The sequence below is a fragment of the Falco peregrinus genome, chromosome 3, assembly GCF_023634155.1.
Source record: "Falco peregrinus isolate bFalPer1 chromosome 3, bFalPer1.pri, whole genome shotgun sequence".
NCBI classification, from domain to species: Eukaryota; Metazoa; Chordata; class Aves; order Falconiformes; family Falconidae; genus Falco; species Falco peregrinus.
In genome coordinates this window covers 10,520,655-10,542,509 of record NC_073723.1, presented here as the reverse complement: position 1 = coordinate 10,542,509, position 21,855 = coordinate 10,520,655, and the positions used below count along the sequence as shown (strand labels likewise).

Sequence of the window (21,855 nt, the reverse complement as noted above, 5' to 3'; positions counted from 1 at the left end):
TTCCATGCCAATACTGCTATAAATTCACTCAGTGGAGCAACAGCAAGAGCTTAAATGAACTTAAAACCCAACCTCTAGTTTTATTTGAATATGTTTGGCACTTTCCCATAAGAATGCAAAGTTAAAGGGAAAGAGTTAAATTTCAGCTCACTTGGGCTTGTGTTCTGCTAGTAATACTTGATATTCTGTCTTCAGAATTAAAAATAACTGGATGAAACTGTGCAAAGAAACCAAGATTTACCTGTTGTCTTTGGAGGGAACTAACATTACAAAGAACCATAAGTGTTCTGGAAGGTTTCTGCAAATATTTCATTTGGGTGTCATGTATTGTATCCTAGATTGGACTTTAGTAATAATACTATCAAATGAACACTTTTTTAAAAAAATCCACCACCATCTGGTGATTAATATTGCTTAACAACACAGTGATATTTCTTGTCAAGTGAGTCTTTTCTAAATCAATATCACTTTAGAAGCCCCATCTATTATAAATAACAACCTTTTACTTATTCAGTGTTTTCATTCCCCTGAGTTTGTTGCAACTTTACTTACCATTCCAGCAAACCTGGTCTGACATCCCTAACATCCTAACCAGTACATGTATAATTAACAGTAAGCAAACAGCGTCAGGAAAATTAATAGTGACAGTCAAAGCACCAAGACCAATTCCTCATCTCTTACCCACACATACCCAGAAATGTCTCTTACAGTCTGATGTAGATATTACATAGCATCTGAGAATCTCAGAAAATTAGACCTATTTCCAGGAGAAGGTAATATTGAAAAGACTTAATGGAAAAATTAGATTTATCTATAAAGTACCCTAGATTTATCTATACAAGTTGCAGGTCTGGAATAATTTAAAATTTTACTTTTGAAATATGACCTTTCTCTGTCTTTCTAGCTCTTAGAAAGTAGTTATTGTAAAGATATGCATTTCTTGTTTCCTGAAAATCTGCAATTCTCTAGAATTTCCACTTTTTTTATATATATATTTAATATTGAAGGTTGTATCTTTAGTTCAAAAAGTAGTCAAGAGATGGAAGACAAAATAAGGACAAGAAACATTCCCAAAACTCTGAAACTGTTGCCTAACTGCTTCAGACTTTCTTATGGAGGCTATAACCCAAGAAATCTTCATAACAGTTCATATGACAATATGCAAAATGTATCTGGGTCTTTGGAAAACAGTTTTGTAAAACATAAGAGGACAGATGACTGATAAGCCATGAAGTATCAGGCATCCAGGGCAGATCGGTAAGCAAGCACACTGGAGGCAGAGAACCTTTAAAGGAACGAGTAATGAAGAAGGATAAGTGAAAGTGAGAAGTACAGAAGGGTAACAACACTTTCCTATTGGTGAGCTACCACCTGAGCCTTTTCACTGATTTTTACATTGAAATGAGATGACTCCTAAAGAAGGAATGGTGTCAGCAATGCCTGCAGTTCTGTCTCTAGATTCTCATTGCCAACAGGTTCAAGTCGTCCTTCAGTTAATAATACCAACACAGGCATGATTTCATAGATTAGACCACTAATCTTAGGTGAAAATATGTAAATTGGTGCTTTATATTTTATGATTAATGAGCTACAACAATATTTAAGCTAACATATTTCACTCACCAGTGTAGTCCTAGGGAAGAAGAGATGACTGGCAAATTCAGAACCTTAACATTTCAGAAGTACGCTGCATTGTGTATAAAATTACAATGTTTGTATTCACAAACAACTCTTGAAAGTGAAAAGACTGACATATAGCCTGTATACTTATATGTGCACATATTTTCTATCTGATATACATAGCTTTAGATAACAGTCCGAAAAGCTCTTTGCGATCTTGAAGCAGAACAGACAACAAAACATTTACAACTATGGACTCTTAAAAGAACTCCTGGGATAAAACACTTGCACTGAAACCTCCATCTATTCAGGCGGTTGGTTTGTTCATCATTCTTGAAAGAAACAACAAATTTCAGGCTTGATTTGAACAGCCAAGTGAACATTTTGAGAATTTCCAGGAAAAATTACTTCTTACTATATTGCTTTGGAAACGATTACAACTAGTGTGCATTTATTTAATTTTGAAGAAATTAAGGACAGCAAACCAATCCATGGCCAGTAATAGCTGAAGCAGTGGAAGTGTCCACCAGAGAAAGAAGTCATGTGGGCAAAGTTAAAGACTGCAAAAGGGTCAGTCATCAAAGTGCCTTCAATCTACCTGTGGCAATCCAAGAAGAAGGAAGACAGCTGGTAGACCACAATCAGGGTGAGGAGTAGGAGGGGAGGATGCCTTGTGAAGGGAGAAGCAGAATCATATTAAAAAATCACAGAAGCTACAGTCTTTTGATGGAAAATAGGTAAGGGATGAGAGTTGTTATTATTTTCCACATGTCAAGCAAATGTTCATTATGCAACAAACCTTTCAAGAGAAGCTAGCCATCCAGGAGGTTGAGTGAATTAATTGTATAGCTGTGAGGAAAATGAGAGCTACCTATGCTTGTTCCCCATGCTTTTCCTCTCCACTGGAGGGTCTGGTTTGGGGAAGGTCTAGCAGGGGTTTTGTTTAGTGTTTGCTCAACCACCGGAGCTTTAATTTGATTTATTTATGCTTGTTTTGCATAACTGTGCAAAGTATCACTTGCACATCATTTTGCTCCTCCTTAGCTGATGGTTAAAACAGAAATTAACAGGATAAAAAGGATTTATAGAGCACTAATATGGAGTCTAGCTGTATCAGTTGGTTTTACTTTAATAATACCACTAACCAGTAGAGACAGGAAATCACTAAAGTTGAAAAGAACTGCATGAGTTTTGATTTTCTTCTATAAGACAAAATAAACAGGCATCTATCATAAGTAGCAAAAAAAAAAGATATAGGCAAGGAATTTTGTAAAATAAAAGAGATGAGAGGATGAATGATATATTACAAAGATGTCAGTCACATGCATTCCTCTGGTTGCGCTACAATTATGTAAGTTTCAATTGAAGTAGGTCCTGTTATGTAAAGTATTTCAAGAGGTAAATTCAATACATATAGGTCCTACAAGGTGTTTGGTTACCCATGCATTACAGCATACTAAATATAAAAGCTAAGTTTCTGTAAAACATCTAAATAATTAAAAAAAAAAAACACCTATTAATTCATCCATGCTGCACAAACACATAATTTTGGCATCTACAAAAAATGTGACCCATTAGTTTTTCAACATGGAAGGTGAAATGAGAATTCTCTGCCTACCTGCATGTGAAATTCAGTTTTCAGATAATAATCTGAGTTTCAGAAGTGTGACTGCTTTTATGGAAGAGATCTATTCCATCTAATTTGGTAATGTGTTTCTGTATACCTGCCGTCTTTTGGCAGGATGCAAACAGAAGTGCTAACAATACAGTGGTGGTGGGAATGGATCACTCAAAAATCTGCCTATGTTCAATCAAGAAGTTCATAGTTTTCTGAGCTCATACTATTTCCTTATCCTGAGATATAAAATAGCACTAGTATTTTGTATATATACAATTGTATTACAATATGTTGTTGTAAAATGCATATATACATATGTTTAATCTGATATGGGAAGGCATCCTGTAGTGGTATACGCACCTTCATGCTTTTTTAATAGCAAAGACTAGAAACAGCTAAAGAAAACCAGTCACATACCAGGAATAAACCTGGCAATCAACAAAGACTTCAGAAATAGTTATTCATTTTATAACTTACAGAATAATTTAAAATTTAAATATTTGACTTATGACATGTCAGCTAGTCTGCTAACCATCTTGAGCTTAAGAAGTGAACATCACCTTTTAATTTTAATCTTTGAAGTTTAAAGATACTTTTATAATTTGTCTTGGAATCAACCACAATTAAGATTTTCAGTAGCAATTACCTAGATTTAGTCTGTTACATTCAGTCTCTGAGGATGCATTCACTTTATGGCATTCTGAACATCCTCCCTATCTGTGTAAAAGAAGCTGGTACTCCAGATATAAAATTGTCTTGTCGGGAAGTAAGAGTGGAAACAGGCTTAGAGTTTTGAAAAACTACAGGAAAATATTGCATAAGATACCAGAGTTACCACTGAAATCATAAGTGAGCAGTGCTGGAACAGATGTTTAATCCTCTTTCAATTATGTTTCTTTCCAAGACATCTTAAATGTTAATCTGCATCTCAATAAAATTGAAGAATGAAACCCTGTTCTACTAAGTCAATGGCAAAAATTTAGCTGATACCTTTTCATATTAAAATCAAGGATCACATCCTCTCAGTGTAGTCTAAATGTATTATAATTGTATGTTGTGAATACATCATTAATATAAATGTTATAGGCCTATATACCTAGAATTTAATTGCTTTTCTGCATCAAAACATGCAAAACGTAAGAACAAAAAGCTTTAAAAAGCAGTACTCTGCCTTTCATTGCAATGGTCTATAGCAATAAACAGTAGTTCTGCAGCTGTACAATGGTATCTTATGCCATGCTTAAGATACCAGTACACAAATGGCATAATGTAATAGAAAATGACACATCATAGGTTGTTACTAGCTCACTGACTCAAAGAAAAAAAGAGATCATATTGATTAAAATCAGTGATGGTTTGGAGAGAAGAGCTGCAGAGGAGGGGAGATCTTCTGTCCAAATGGTCTATCATTGAAGTGATTCCCTTCTGCATCTAAAGAGAAAGTCTGGTCTGTGACAAGGACAGTCCATTAACTGATGTGACCTGATTAGGCTCATAAATGCTGCTGCCTGTATTATTCAGACAAACAAAAGGTAAAGAAGCGAGGACTCTAAGGCAAAGGGATCCCACCCGGGTGGGTGCTCCAGCTTAATTCTTTTTACACTGCATGAGTAAACCAAATGTCCAAGTAACCAAATGTCCATGAGTAAACCAAAGTTCAAGAGAGACAGTCAAGCAAATGATGGGATTATAGTTCAGGATGAAAAGATGTGGGAGGGTAGGGAGGAATGATAAATGCTCTTTCACCAGAGGAATTATAAACAAATTTAATCTTTCTTAATAAAGTATTTAATTCTCCTCCCTGTGTCAGATCATTCAACACATACTTATATGGTAAAAAAAAAATATCTTTTTTCAAAATTACAGTTCTTACCTCATAATTTAAAGTATGTGTCAAAACAGTTACTGCATTTATTACATTTTCCCCAATACATGAAAAAGTATTTTTATTTTGAAACAAGTTACAGAAACAAGTGGAGGAAAATGCAATCTATATTTCTCTAGGATAGCAAAGGAAAACAGAATAAGAATATAGAAAAGTTGTAATGGCTAATTTTTCTAATTAATGATGCCCAGACTAAAACCGAATATTCAAATCATGATGCAAATATTACATGAATTCCCATAGCAATCAAATGAGACTGTTGCTTTATGCCATTTAGTGACAGAGACAAGCCAGCAAAAAAAAAAAAAAAATAAATCACAGAGACCATTGCTGTCAGTTTATTCATTGAAAGCAAGAGAGAAGAATCAGTGCATTTGGTTTATGTTGTGAGGTTTTGGTAGCTGGGGGCACTAAAAGGGGTGATTGCTTCTGTGAGAAGAGACCAGGAGCTGCTGCCATGTCAGACAGAGCCAGCTCCAGTGGCTCCAGAACAGACCCTCCGCTGGCCAAAGCTGAGCCCATCAGCAATGCTGGTGGCACCTCTTTGATAAAGGTGTGAAAGGGTAAAAAACACTGCACAGCAGCTTTGAGAAAGAGGAGCAAGAAAAATGTGAGAGACAGTCCAACAGACACCAAGGTCTGTGAAGAAAGATGGAGAGGAGGTGCTCCACGTGGTGGAGCAGAGACTCCCCTGCAGCCCATGAACAAGACCATGGTGAAGCACATTGTCCCTCTACAGACCATGGAAGACCACAATGGAGCAAATATCCACCCTGCAGCCTGTGGAGGCTACACAGCACCAGGTGGATGTGTCCTGAAGGAACCTGCAGCCCATGGAGAGCCCGTGCTGGAGCAAGCTCCTGGCAGGGACTGCAACCCATGGAGAGGAACCCATGCAGGAGTAGGTTTTCTGGGAGGAGCTGTGGCCTGTGCGGGACCCATGGAGCAATATGTTCCTGAAGGATGGTACCCTGTGGAAAGGACCCATGCTGGAGCAGCTCTTGAAAACCTACAGCCCATGGGAACAGCCCACATAGGAACAGTTCATGGAGGACTGTACTTCACGGGAAGGACCATGCACTGGAACAAGGGAACAGAATGAGAAGGAAGGAGGGGCAGAGAGGAGCTGCTCTGAACTGTTCTGAACTCTAAGCCCCATTACTCATCCCCTTTAGTCACTCAGGGGCAGAAAAGGTGGAAGAGTTGGGAATGAATGAGTGAAGTTGAGTGTGGGAAGAAGGAGGCTGTGGAGAAGATGTTTTTAGTTTTGTTTTTGTTTCTCACTATCCTACTTTATTTTTTAATTAGCAATAAGTTAAATTAATTTTCCCCTTTGATTCTGTTTTGCCTGTGATGGTAATTGTTGAGCAATCTCCCTGTCCTTGTCTTGACCACATACTTACTTTCTCCCAGTGTTGCCAAGGAGGGAGTGAGAAAGCAGCTTGGTGGACACCCAGCAGCCAGCCAAGATCAACCCACCAAGGTCAGACATAGCAGATACAGACTATAATCTCATCCTATGGTTTATATTACTTAAATGTTTAGGGGGTTCTGTCAAACAACTTCTGCTTTTTTGCAGAGAGGTGATCATGCACTAGAACTTATACATAGTACAAGACCTGTTTAGTGAATGCTTAATTAAATGAATATGTATGCTTAAGTAAAAAGAAATGCAGCTGAAAATTTTAAAGGTTATCTTCTGCAGATCTGCAGATTAGCAAGACAGGTGGAAATGAAAGTATGGTGGAAATGATTTTTTTTTTTTGGGGGGGGGGGGAGGGGATTGGAGTTGTTTTTTTGGTTGGTTGGTTGGTTTTGTCAACCAGCTTTTAAAATACAGCCACTCCTAAGGTAACCCCCGAAATGAGTATCTTAACAGATAAGCATTGTAAGCATGTTAAAGAGAGTGACTGCATGCGAAAACAAACCACACAATAACTATATTAATTAGAAAAGGCAGATGATCCTACCATTCCTAAAGATTTAAAAGGTAGCTCAAGGCACAAAATGGTGCTTGCTAAGATCAGGACTCAAGAAGCATACTTTTGCTAAGGACACAATGCAGAAATTGATATGTGTACAAGCATGCATCAGATTTGATTACATGCATATTCCGAATTAGGATATTATTTGGCCCCTTCCACATATAAAGGTGATCGCTTTCTAGTCATATGGATAGCATGCATGAAATCAAGAATATGGAGAGAGAAATGTCCATGAGCCTGCAAAGATATACTTTCCCCTGTCCAGCTTATATCTGCATAATACTACAGTGTGTAGAGACACAAGTTTGGTCAGAGCTGCGTTTGTATGTTGCCAGGGTTGCACTCATCAGAACAACTAATTGACTATGTCTTATTACTGTTATTCTTCTGTTTCTAATATAGCTTCATTAGCACTATTTTGTGGGGCCTTACCACATATTTCTTGCCCGGAGCAGGGTTACACTTGCCATTTTGCAAAACAAGAAAATATGGAGAAAACCAAAATTATGGGCAAGTATGGAGAGGCAGAAAAGGAAAAGAGGGGAGATAAATTATGAGAGAATAATCAATATCAGCAAAGTTAAAAATCAACAAGTAAAGAAAGTGCCTGAAAATGTGTAAGGAACCTAAACAGTTGTAGCTCTTGGACCATGCCTTGCAGAGTATGGCATATTGCCTTACAGAAGAACTGTAAACTTGGCTTACTGGTATAAGATTGCAAAGCACAGAGAAATGTCTGCACAAGGAGGAAGTAATGGTATCCTGGATCAGGACTATCTGCAATGAAGATAACAAGAAGAAAGCTAGTAAACTGGTCCACTTAACATGTTAGACGAGCAAGCATACAACAATGTGCAACATATTATGAAGAAAAAAGAAAAAAGAGGATCTGTACACCTTAATACATAGCCAAAATTATAACCTAACTCATTCAGCCTTAGACTGGTGGCATAAATCACATGACTGGACTATTATTCTAAAGAATACCAATTTCTCAGATTCGTAAGATAGGCAAATAAATACCAGCCAAAGGGGGATGTATTTCAGGGATACATCCTTCTGCTCAAAGGTCAAGAATATAGAGGAAGATAGACTTTCTGTAAGGTTCTGGGTCATGGTAGATCACCTTCCTTCCTCAGAAGGAACACACCTAGTCTAAAGTAAAAAATTATCAGAAACAACCAAGAATTTCTTAAAGAAACTGTATTAAAAGCACAGATTCAAAATACCTATTTTGGAAGAAGATGGGACCCGTAGTGAGAGACCAAGATGTCTGTACCATAAGTTTGTTTCAGAAACCTCACTTGAATACAGACAACAAAGTAGATATTGAATTCTGAATTATAACATGCATGTTAGGACCAAAAATCAAAGTAATATCTTCATTCTCTTTACTCACTAGAAAATTCAGTAGGAAAGTCACTAACTACTTTTATAAGAAAGGGTCAAAGCCCTTCCACTAGTTTCTATTATCCATTAGTATCTATTATCCATTAGTATCCATTAGTTTCTATTTGAAAATTAATGAAAGATACATAATGTCTCAGAAAACTGGAATTTCTTGGCCTGTCTGAAAGAAAGAAACAAAAAAGACTCAAAATACTATATATCATTCAATTGAGGCCCAATTTTTAGCAGAACTTTGAAGCAAATAATACTACATACTAGTTGAAAACATCTTTAAAAATTTAAAAAAAATGTTGACTATCAGTCACCACCTTGTCAGTGAAGACATTTCTCTGCTTAATCAAATTTCCATCTTAGGCAATGCATTGCCTTTAATGAACAAAGAATAGGTTTCACATATTTAGACACTAGTAAAGTCTGGGATACTATTTTATGTGACATTCCAGGGCAAGTTAGGGTAACATAACCTGGGTGAAAACTCAATCAAATGGATGCAGAACTGGTCAGGAAACTGTTCAGTGAACAGCAGCTGAAGGTCACAGTCAAAACTGAAAAAAATGCGTTGAATACTTTTCTGTGGGAATTGGACCACAATCTTTTGCTATTCAGTATTTTCAAGCTCAGTAATGCCAGACTATCGGGGCACTTATGAAGCAGACATACTGCACCAAACAAGGAGATATTGCAAACTGTGTTCCACAGTATCATTTTCATTTGGTTGTTTACATGGTTGTTAGATGCTCTGCATAGCACTCTGCTTCTAACCCCATCAATCAAAGCTTTGTACGCAGCCATGCTATGGCCAGCAGTCTGCAGACCATAACTACTCTGTTTTCCCTTGTGCTTTATTCATTGAATGTTCTTTCCATGTAAGTACCATACAGATAACCTGTCACTCTGGTTCTGTCTTCAGGAGGGAGTGATATGGCATGCTGCAAATCATTGTATGAGCTTTTCTTTCAGTAAATATCGTTAGATTTTTTTCCTCTGGCTTTTTTTATTCAAAGCCTTTAATATGGATTAGTCTTTAACTAAAATCCACTCTCAGTCACTGTTTCTTTTTTACCTGCACTCCTTTATTAAAAAAAAAAAAAAAATTATAGAGCTACCACATAAGCATGAAATATATATTAAAGTACTAGTATATGCATGAGAATTCTGTAATCATACAAAGGAAAAAGAAGCACTAAAACCTTTTAAAAGAGATCAGCATTAATTCTGATTGGGTTTAGTATTTGGTTATTCAAGGAGTTGGGTAATTACCAACAACACATAGCAAAAAAAAAACCAAAAAACAACCAACCCTGGTGACCTGCTAATAAACTCTAAATCCTAAAATCAATGCCAGGCAAAGGGTCACTCTCTAATCAACTAAAGGATTTTAAAGCTGTCAGCTACTTTCAGCTACAAGAGGCCAACAAGTGCACAGAAACAGTTTCAACTTTATTGGCATAATAAGCAAAACCACTGTGTCTGTCTTAAGTAAACACAGTAGTGAAAAAACAAGGAAATTGTGTTGTATCAACACAGAAACATGATTTAAGCAGCTGTAATTTTCCAAGTGTTTTGTGTGTCTATCTGATATATAATCAGTTCACAGAACCAAAGATGAATATAGCAGGACAGACATTGTTTCTCCAACTCAGCTCTGCAAATTGGTACAATTAATTATCTTATCAGCTGAATTTGACCTATTTTTACTCTTAAAATCAGTGGATTTATGAAAGTGGCTACGCTTCCCAGAACTTGAGATATTACTTTTGCTAGGAAAACTGTCTAGGGAATCAAGCAAGTTTTGAACTTCTGTAGCACGTTAATTCATTTTTTTAATTTTTTTTTTTAACAGGACTAGATGTATAATCAAGGCAATTCTTTCTAATCTACTTTTGTCTTTAAACCTGTTTCATTTGTAGTGGTCTTTTGAACAGAGATGGACAAAGTAGCAAAAAAGAGCAATTAAATTCACAAAAAACTAATTACATTCTAAAAGCAAAAGTTTAAAATAAAATTGCTGTCATTGAAACAGCAGGTGCACCTTAACACATTTCAGTTTTAAGTATTACATCGGTATGGTACTTGAACACTTGAGCAGTAAAGAATTTCCATTTTCCCAGGAGGATACACAGAGTTATCCTAACGTCTTGCTATTGAGCAGGGTTAGATACCTATTTACCCAGAGTTTGTTCAGGCACAAAGAATGAAAAAGAACTGAGTATGGGTGCCTTCCTTAAAATGCCTAGCTGATATGGTCTGAATATGTATAATTGTCAGTGTTTTTTCAAGGGAGCTAACAGAACTACTAGTGCCAACTTGGAAAGACCACCCATAATCTGAACAATTGCATTCCTTTGACAGCTGCAAGAATAGACGTCATTAGATGGCATTCAGTAGTTCATTTTAACGAGATTCCAATGATTGGTATTAGTCTTCATTTCTTTATCATTCACAGTTGGCTAAGTGTATGAGGATGAAGTAGGGTAATACCTCCTGAATTAGGTTTAGAGTTAGAGGGGAGGAAAAATGTGTGCATGATAAATGGATGCATTTAGATGTCACATTGCTGTGTCTCTCAGATATAATGTTCTGAAAGTGGTTTCCTCTAGGGCAGCGGGACAACCCTCTGAGTGATGATTTAAGGTACACAAAAGCAGCCTACATGTTTGGGGCTTTTCTATTCAGCAAACCTACATACTAAAATTGAACTGATACTGACTGAAATCCTTATCAAACTAAGTCAGCTGCTGTAGTTTTTTTAAACGAAAGTCAGAGAACTTAACTTGAAATCTGAATTTCATTGCTTGCGGAGACATTTTACTATGCATCATTGAGTCTTGACAGTGTTAACATATAAAGCCTTTTCCCTTCAGTGCAATACTTGAATTTTATTTTTGACAGTGTTAACATAGAAAGCCTTTTCCCTTCAGTGCAATACCTGAATTTTATTCAAAGATTATATTTTTTATTTATGAATCTTGTTCAGGGGAAAAAAATGGATTTTTAATTCAAGCTTCAAATGTGCTGCATGACTACATAGCTAACAAAACACATGGGAATAGCAATTTCTATCAAGTGAAGCAAAAACGACTGAAACTATCTGAAATGTGTTACAAGAGTTTTTTTGAGAGGCTTGATCACTGCTGTGGAAAATGAGAGGTAAAGGAGGCAATGTTTAAAATAAAGTAAAGAAAGAATTTCTAGTTACATCTAAAATGTTTCTAGTTGTTCTCTGCACAATTCTACCTGGAGTTTTATAGAACATTCTAAGCAACTAGATTTAAAGGACAAAGAGAATATCTTTTGCCATGCCTGAAATAAAAAGTACGTTGTCTTATAGCAAACACCATTATGAGTGGTGGTATCTAGTACCGACTTACTCAGGAAGTAGTTAATGTACTATGCTCTCAATATATGTTATGTAGTATAGATGGCTTAGATGGATGGACCACTTGGTGGATGAGGAATTGGCTGGATGGTCACATTCAAAGAGTCGTGTTCAACAGCTTGATACCCAAGTGGAGAACAGTGACAAGTGGTACTCCTCAGGGTTCTGTACTGGGACCAGAGTGGTTCAACATCTTTGTTGGTAACATGGACACTGGGATTGAGTGCACCCTCAGCAAGTTTAGTCCACCAGCTGGACGGAAGTGATGCCATCCAGAGGGATCTTGACAGGCTGGAGAGGTGGGCCTGTGTGAACCTCATGAAGTTCAACAAGGCCAAGTGCAAGACCTTGCACATGGGTCAGGGCAATCCTAAGTACAAATACAGGCTGGATGGAGAATGGATTGAAAGCAGCCCTGAGGAGAAAGACCTGTGGGTGTTGGTGGGTGGGAATATCAACATGGCCTGGCAATATGCACTTGCAGCCCAGAAAGCCAACCATATCCTGGGCTGTATAAAAAGAAGCCTGAGCAGCAGGTCGAGTGAGGTAATTTTCCTCCTCTACTCCACCCTTGTGAGACGCCACTTGGTGTACTGTGTTCAGCTCTGGGGCCCCCAACATAAGAAGGCCATGGACCTGTTGAAGTGAGTCCAGAGGAGGGCCACGAAGATGATCAGAGGGCTGGAGCACCTCTCCTATGAAGACAGGCTGAGGAAGTTGGGGTTGTTCAGCTTGGAGAAGAGAAGGCTCTGGGGAGAGCTTAGTGCAGCCTTCCAGTACCTCAAGTGGGACAAGAAGAAAGCTGGACATGGACTTTTTACAAGGTTGTGTAGTGACAGGACAAGGGGGAATGGCTTTAAACTAAAAGAGGGTGAATTAGATCATATAGAAGGAAGAAATTCTTTGCTATGAAGAGTGGTGAGGCTCTGGAACAAGCTGCCCAGAGAAGATGTGGATGCCCCATCCCTGGAAGTGTTCAGGCCAGGCTGGATGGGGCTTTGAGCAACCTGGTGTGGTGGAAGGTGTCCCTGCCTATGGCAGGGGTTAGAACTAGATGATCTTTAAGGCCCCTTCCAACACCAACCATTATGTGATTTTATCATTCTTCCACAGTACTGCTGTAATAGTGGGCAAGCCTTAGGGGGTCATTGTTTCAGTACAGAGAGATGCATTATTCTTGTGTGCATAGTAGCTTTTCTCATGTCAAGTTATGTTTTAGATGTTCCTCTATCTTTAGTCACACTGAGAAATTGATAACACTTCTGTTTGTGCTTCTTCAGATTTAGTTTGAGGTTCATAGGAATGGCAAAATCTAGTGGTGTGGAGGCAATGCAAGATTTTTCAGCTGTGCAGTCCTGTTTGGTATCTTGGCTTTGTTACCAAGCAAAAAACCAATGAACATATTCTCTGAGCTAGATGTATTAAATCACATCAGCTGACCTCAAGCTCTATTTAAAGCAACAAAATAAGAATAATTAGGTAAACACTGCATCGTCAGAGAGCACTTACTGTCTGGCTGCTAGATGTGAGATGATACTATTACGACTACAAGTTGTAGGCACAGTTTGTTCAAAGCCCAGTCCAAAGGGCAGTAATGCTCCTATTGACATTTGTAGAGGTTAGATTGAATAAGTTATGGCTGAGATTAGGGAAAAAAGAAAGAAAAAAAAAAAGTCTTTTGGAAATCACGCAGGATCCAGTGTAACAGAAAAGTCAGTGATTTGTATTAAAAACACAGCCATACTGGGTCCTGCTGTCCAGGTTTTGATAGCAATGGGGTCTGTGGTAGCGGCCCCTGTGTGGCGGTGGCAGGGATGCCCTGTGCAGGGCACAGCTGGCTCCAGCTGGTTCCAGCCGGGCACAGCCAGTTCCAGGCGGTTCCAGGCGGCTCCACCGGCCCCAGCGCAGGGCACAGCTGAGCCCCGCAGCCACGGGCGGGCGCCTCGGGGAAAGCCGGGCTGAGAAAGGGCAAAACGGTGCCCGGCAGCCAGGGCTGAGGGCAACGGGGTGAGAAACAGCCCGGCCAGCCCCGAGGGGGGAGCGGGAGGGGGCAGGGGGCTCCGGGCGCCCCCGCACAGACGCCCCCGCGGGCCCGGGGCAGAGGAAAAGTGTGAGGAGAACGGAGTGGCAGAGAGGAACTGAGATGGACCGACCGGACCCTGCTTTTGTTTTTGTTTTTCACCATCCTTCACAATTTTTGATTGACAGTACATTAAATTAATTTTCCCCAAGTTGTGTAGGTTTTGCCTGTGGCAGCAACTGGTCAGTGATCTCCTTGTCTTTATCTTGCCCCACAAGTTTTTCTGTCGTATTTCTTCCCCCAGTCCTGTTAAGGAGGAAGAATGAGAGCGGCTGTATGGGTGTCTGGCTGCTGGGCCAGGTCAACCTACCACAGCGGTCTACCAAGAACTAAGGACAGACTGGACAGGAAAACAAATTTAAAGAAGGGACTTGGTAAGTCTATGAAAACGTTCATAATCCACTCATTGATCTAAAAGGACTCTTCAGGTGCTGAGGGGCATGCGGTGGGTGATGGCGGGGCCTGGCAGCCACAGCCCATTCTACTCCCCAGCCAGGATAAGGGCAGTCAGGGGGGGCACTGGGGCAGCCCCAGTCCTGGGCATCAGGCACCTCCCTGGGGACAGGGACAGGACGGGGACCGGATGAGTGTGGGCCTACAAGTGGGCCTGGCTTGGAGAGGCCCATGGCCATTAAGGCCAGGGCTGTGGGCATTTGGAGGCTGGCCCCGCTACAGTGTCACTGGGATAGGGGCTGACCCCAGCGCATCGTCAAGTTTAAAGAACGCATTCACATAAATCATTAGCTGTCTGCCCAAACTATATAGCAAAAATTAATCATGAGATCTTTTAAAGCATCTTAGTTGCTAGTGATTTATTTTGCACTAACTGAAGAATGTAAGAAAAACAGAGAAGTTAAAAAATCATTTTTCCGCTCTAAATTTCCTATTTACTTCTATTTCTGCCATGACTGAGAGCAAAATCAGAAAATGCAATAGGTTTAAATTTACTTACAAATAAAAAACAAATAATAAAACTAGCCAGTGGAATTGCATAAGGGGAACCTGGACTTTTCCCCTCAGTCTTGAGGCCAAGAAATAAAAAAAAGCTTCTTGTTAGACAGAAGTCTAAGTACCAGACAACCTAAATGAATCTTTAACTCCCAGGTGTAGTGATAAGGAGAAGGCTGCTGAAAGCAGAGCTCCTGATTTCCTCATGCATATGTTCCCGCCATGAAACATGATAAGAAGTTAACAGCCATAACTCCCAAGTGTTGCATTGGGTGACTTCTTTTTGTCATCATACAAAACCCCCTTTCTTATTGTTGTATATCTGGCAACAGTGTGAACACATAGCAGTTGGATATGTGACTAAGAGCAAAAATTCATTTATAAAGCCCTGCTGGGAAGCAGTTTTGCTCCATCCAGCAATACACAAAAGATAGCTCATCATGCCCATCCACAGAAAATATAGGCTTCAGGAACAGCAATATCCTGATGTAGGTCAGCTTGCCACTGTGTTTTTGCAGGACAGAAGGAAAAAACCCATCATTATCTCTTCTAATACCACAGCCTTGATTTATAGACAGTTACCTGCATTTTGGCTTATCTGCAGTGGTTAGAATAGGAAATTTTTGAATACAAGACACTTGAATTTCACACATTACTCATATTTTTCCTATACATAATATTCCATAATGCTCTGTAAGGGTCTTTAATAATGTAGAGGCATCAGTCATGGTTAAAACATAGATTGGAACAGTATCTGTTAAAAAAGAAAAATAAATGCCTCTAGCACATACCACCCGCTGTCATTTCTTTCCTAATCTGCTCCCTGCATCTAGGAATGCAAAACATTTTTCCCCCAGGAAGACTATCAGGACAGCATCTTTGAACTGAGAGACAATCTGAGCCTGTTATTTCAAATGGAAGTAGCAGAGCCGGTGAGCCATCCAAGAATGAAGTGGTCCCTTCCGTCCTGCAGTTCATGCAAGAATGCTAAAAAACAGACAGAGATATGTGAATATGAATACATCACACAGAAATCTGGCTCCAATGTCACCCCAAATGACTTAGAATTAATATCCCAGTCAGTATAGATCACCAAACACAAAGCTTGCTTTGTTTGTTTGTTTGGTTTTTTCTCTCCCCAGTTTGATGCAACAGAAGTCCTTGGTTCTACCAAATAAACACAAAAGTAAAGATGATGTATTGAAGCTTTTCAGCAGAAGGATAAAAGCTGTGTAAATTTGATACAACTGTACAGAATTTGTTGCTATGCTATGACTTTTGGCTTCTCTCTTTAAAATACTGTTTGTCAGTAGTTTAAACTCTTAATTCAAATCAAGTTATTAATTTTACCATACATTTAAATTTTTTTAAATGGAACAGTATATGAAGGGTGTTTATGTGTGGTGTGAGTCTGTGGAAGGTGTTGATCTGCTTTACTGAGTAAAATTGGATCTATAATCAGAACCTTGTAATATAAGGCTTTTATTTTTCTGGTGTTCCTAGAATATTCTAAATAAAATAGGCAAAGGTATTTATTTATATGAGCAAAATTTTCTCTTGCATTTTGTGCAGAAGCAAATTAAATGCCCGTGACTAAACTGGATTATATGACTATTGTGACCAGTATATTGTTGCAAGTTCGGCATAAATAAATAAGTTGCTAACCATGGGTGGTACCTGTCCCATTTGCAAGTGACATTGACTGAACTAATAAAATGCTGTAAGTTAGACATAAGCTGGTGTATCCTGATAAAATTTAAATACAAGAAACAAATGTTCCACATATCAAGTAGGAAGGAATACAGAGCTCACTGCAACAAAATCAGTCCCCCACAAAATCTGTGTGGTATCAATAAACTCTAAGTATGCATGAAATGCAGTCTTCATTCTGCAAAAGGAAGAATTATAAGATACAAGGTATTTACATTATATGTATATATAGTTACACATATGTATACATATTTTCAGAGACTTTTATAATCCAAGTACCATACATATATTTTATTATACTGATTATGCTATGTTCTGTTGAATTGCATGTATGACTTTTTTCCTCAGTAAGCAGCATTTGATTTATTTTTTTTTATGCAAAGCAGTCTATTATTACATAGACAGTATAAAATATTATCAGGTAATATGAGTAGTTTCTTTAACAAATTTAGGTACTGGAAAAAAGAGGAGTAATTTAATAAAACCACTCACTAATTTACAAGTAAGAAGCAAATTCCTATTCTTACACATAATATGAATAATTTATTACCTTATTACATGGGTAATGTAAAAATTCTAAGTTTGTATGCTTAAAATTTGAATTTCCTTTCTTGCAAATTATCACAACAAAATATGTGATAGCTCAATGCATTCTTCTCAATTACCACTTCAACAATAGATGGATTTAAACAGTTGTCTAGGTTTGCTTTGAATTTCTGAAGTTTTAACATATATAGTAGCAATCTTTAATGTAAAAGTTTTCTTTGAATTACCCTGATAGGGAACAAAGCACATAGCGAAGTTACGAACCAGGTACTTTGTTAGCTACAATCTCAAGCATAATATGAAAGAACCCTATGCATGTCAGAGGAGATGTGATTAGTAGTTGAGAAATATAATGGTTCACATTTCTATTTCTCTTTAAAACTGATTCTCTGAATATTTTATATCATTGCTCTCTAATTTCAGCTCTCAGTAATTTAGTTAAGTAATGACTCACTTCAGAGCATGCTGAATAGGATAATAGGTGATTGTGGGTAGTATAAGGATGAGTAGAGGCCAGCAGTTCTTTGACTTCAGTTTCATAATTCATTGGGTTTTAAATGGACTTGCAGGTTCATTTTCATGACCGGTGTTAACTACAGATGAACCAAGACAGCTGAAGAAGGTTCATGAACTACATCTGTAACTGTGTGACAGGCAAATTTTAAAGATACAGGAGGGGATGGAGGTAGGTATTATAGGGTTGGAAATTATTCAATGGTTTCTTCATATTCCAAAGCATTAGGCATGGAAGACTGGAACCGGTTTTACCCCTATAGTCATTTGGTCTTATTTTTAGTATCTCTTTCCTTTGCCAGAATCCAGGTTCTTTTTCCATTGCCACTAGGCAAAATTTCTTTGGGTTGAAGGAGTTTTTAAAAACAACCCTAGGAGGGAAGTGCAGGCAGAAACACTGTACCTAACAAGAAATTGCAGCTGTGTGACTTCCAAAGCCACATCTGGTGTAGAAAAGATCATCTCTGTATCCACAACATGACTTTTATCACTCAGTTCTATACCATGTGGAAAAGTATCTACTTTTGTTTATTCTAAATCTGTTAACTAAAAGCTCATTTTATGGTTCCTAGTTGTTCAACTGTGAAAAAATAGTAATTTTTTTATTTCCTGCGTGACAGTTCTAATATTATAATTTATCTTCATAATTTGTTATTCTCATCAGTAATTTCTTTCATATTGAAGAGTCCTAACTTTTAAAATTTGAGATGAGTGCTATTCCATATCTTTGAACATTGTTCTTGATTTCTGCATGCTTTCTCTAGTTTTCCTATGGGACCAGATTGTTTTACTGAGTAGTTGAAATGTGGAATCACTCTGGGTTTCCAAAGTAGCATAATGACATTTTCTAATGGGCTTTCTACTTCTGCTTAGTAATTCTTAACATCAGATTTATTTATATTGCTTTTGATGAATGCTTAGCAGATATTTAGATTAAAAAAAAGAGCTCAAAATATCCTCCCTGAGTAATAGCAATTTATTATGAGCTCATGATGCAGGTGCATTTTGGGTAGGTTTTGCCTTTGCTCATTAACTTGCATTTATTTCAGTTTTATCCACTTCAGTACATGCAGTAAGTAACCATTGATTACTTTGCAAGTCTTCAGTTTGCTTTTCTAGACTACCTTTGACTCTATCAAGCAATTCCAGTCTTAGCATAGTGCCTAACGGCACTCTTTACAGTGAGAAACCTTACAAAGTACTCCTGTACCTTGTTTCTTGTTATTAAATCGGTTTTCAGGATCATGTCATTCCCTAACAGGTTTGATGAAGGACCTTGTCAAAAGCTTATTGGAAATCCAAGTGTGCTATATCAATCAGATTATTCTTATTCAAAGGCTTATTGATGCCTTCAAGAAATTCTAGTAGATAAGCCTTCTACGTAAACTAGATTTACTTTTCCCTCACTTATCCTATGAATTGCTGTGTGTACTTGATTTTGTTGTTTGTGACAGTTTCTAGACACCTTTTAGAAACACATTAAGAATAAAACAGGAAGAATTTGATTTTTTCTAGCACTTCCATCCTAAGTTCTTAAAGCACTTAACAAAAAGGGATTTTCAAAACTGGACATTAAAGTTGAGCTCCTAAATCACCTAGTTTTATGTTCCAGAATATTAGTAGAAATCATCACCAGGATGCTTCAGCACCTTTCATTTTAGCATCTTCTATTTCGTGTATATTGATATGGAAATAATTGATTTCAGGCAAGCAAATCTGAACAGTCAGGACTAATTAGTTACACACTGGAAGAAATACAAGTAAGTTGCTTGCTAATAGGCATATATTAGGTTATTTGCTTAAGGACAGATAGGGAAACAATGGCAGAGACAGGAAAAGATTGTTTACATTTCATTTCCATGGAACAGAATTTCACTTTTATTATACTAAGCTCAAGGAACAAGTTTTCTTCCACTGTTACACTTCTTACTAACAAAATATTTGGCCTTGATTCTACATCATTATATATACAAAGTACTTTCTTATCACTAAATGAACTAAAGTTTCATGTCCATTATTAATGGATTCCATATGGTTATTCCTCTTTCCTGTGTGTATTGTGAAGTTATCCTTTATCATGTTTCAAAAAAACTGTATCAAGGACTTTTGCTCACCCCTAAGTTTTCTATTGTAGATAGCTAGAAATATTCTACCATTCAGATTCATCAAGTTATTTATCCTATTTCTCTTGGAAATTACTCAGTCTTCTCTTCCCCTTAGTTATGCTGTCTCTTGACCTTCAAGTATAAAACATGACCAATTATTCTTTATTCCATTCATGTTGTTTCTGTCATTAGCTGGATGACAGCTCTTTTCAGCCTTGTGTAGATGCTAGGGTCCCTGAGGTAGCAAATTATTCAACACTAAGAAGATCACATCCTGATCATCCAGAAATTCTTTAGGTGATACTACCATATAAATAAAAAATGTTCTGGGAATTTCCCATTTAACAACGCCATTCTCATTTGTGGCCTTTAGAGTACACAAAAGTCCGGTATGCTGAGGATCCAGCAGCATGATTTGTTCACAGTTTTTTCCACAACAGAGCTATAATAATTCTTATTACCAGCGACCATTCAGAGGACACTGAACAATCCTCTACATAAAAAACTTTTCTACCATTTGCTCCTTATTCATTACATGGCTGATAATATTGTCACCATATTTTTATATTATTTGGCCATTTTCTTTGATTTTTAATTGTGAAATGTCTTGGTTCAGGTTCTACTTCACAATAGTGGAAGCAACATTGCTAAACTTTAATTGCATGATGAGAGGAGCTGACATTTTAAGCTGTATTTTACATAAATCAAACAGACAAAAATTGAGTTACATTCTGTATTCAGACAGAACAAGTTTACTTTTTGATGAGCTCTGTAGAAAGATGTATTCAGATATTGATAGCTGCCAAGGCATGACAGTGTCCCACTCCAGCGTGGAAACACCACCAGTGATGTAGTTAGGATGGAAGCTAGAGATGTAACACTGTGCTGAATATAGCCACAGTGTTATTATTTGAAAATTGGATAGGTTTGTTTACAGCAACACTTGTCAAATCCTCAAAGTCAAAAAAGAAACTCAGAATAAGGAGTAGACAGGAATATGGTGATCAGACTATCTCTTTGGCAATGTTATCATGCAGGTTTTCTGTGCTAACACTAAAGTGAGATTTACAAACAAATTTCATGTAAAGCAGCAGTCATTTGGTGATAATCATGTTTGCATTTCTCATTTCCATTTCAAATAGGAACTAGTGACCTTGAACTGAAATGTTCAGTATTTCATGGTAATTTTTTTAACCAAATAAATTTACCATCATACTTTTAATAAAAGTCTGTCAAGAATGGGATGCTCCTTAGCAATACGAAGAACCATACAGACTGCACCATCAACAGCAGCTGCAGAAGGTGCAAAGAGGCAGATTGACCATCACAAGCTCTTGCATTCAGGATGAATCCTTTCAAGTTGCAGTAATTTCTGACATAAAACACCTTGCAAACAAGGAAAAGTTTTACTTTCAGAGGGCAAATGTTTTCTTTTCCACTGGAACAAATCATAGCACCATCTTCTTGGCTATCAGAACCATGTAAAAACTCTACAAGACACCAAGTACCCCTTCCACACACTTAAACTGGTATGTTTCTATCATCTGACTCATCCTCTCATAAGGTGTTCTTCCCTTCTAAAATATAACTTGGCAAGAAGCAGCCTGAGTTCAAGTCTGCTGTCCAAAGTAACTTACTTTTCAGTTGAGATGCTGCACCTTTGTACATACACGTTAAAATTATCATTTCAAAGACATGACAGTTGAGAAGCCAATGTAGAAGTTGAAGGTCCAAACTAGCCAAAGACTTTGCCCCTTCCCACTTTCTTCTTGTAGGGATAAAGCTTTGACAGTAAGCTGAATATAGCATAAGGTGAACATATTGTGCATTTATGTTCCATGTTTTAAATTATGTCTGTATTCTTTGGACTTTTTTCCACACAAGCTAAAAAAGTATGATAAAAAAATCATATTAAACTCACAATCTAAAATTTGGTTAGACATGAAAGAGCTGGAAAAGAGTCAGAGGTTTTATGTACATCATGACAGAAGCTTTCTTCAATGCCTTGTGCACTCTGCCAATATTTTGTGTGGATACAAGTCAGGCAAAAAGTAAT

At 37.7% G+C, this 21,855-nt stretch overlaps 1 long non-coding RNA gene across 1 annotated transcript; it reads left to right on the top strand.

Moving 5' to 3' along the window:
• The first annotated feature begins 1,952 nt into the window (after window positions 1-1,952).
• Window positions 1,953-15,963, top strand: LOC114011800 (uncharacterized). Its single transcript, XR_003553891.2, has 4 exons — window positions 1,953-2,357; window positions 6,537-6,606; window positions 14,222-14,351; window positions 15,783-15,963. It is a non-coding gene; the product is annotated as an uncharacterized LOC114011800 (long non-coding RNA).
• The last annotated feature ends 5,892 nt before the right edge of the window (window positions 15,964-21,855 follow it).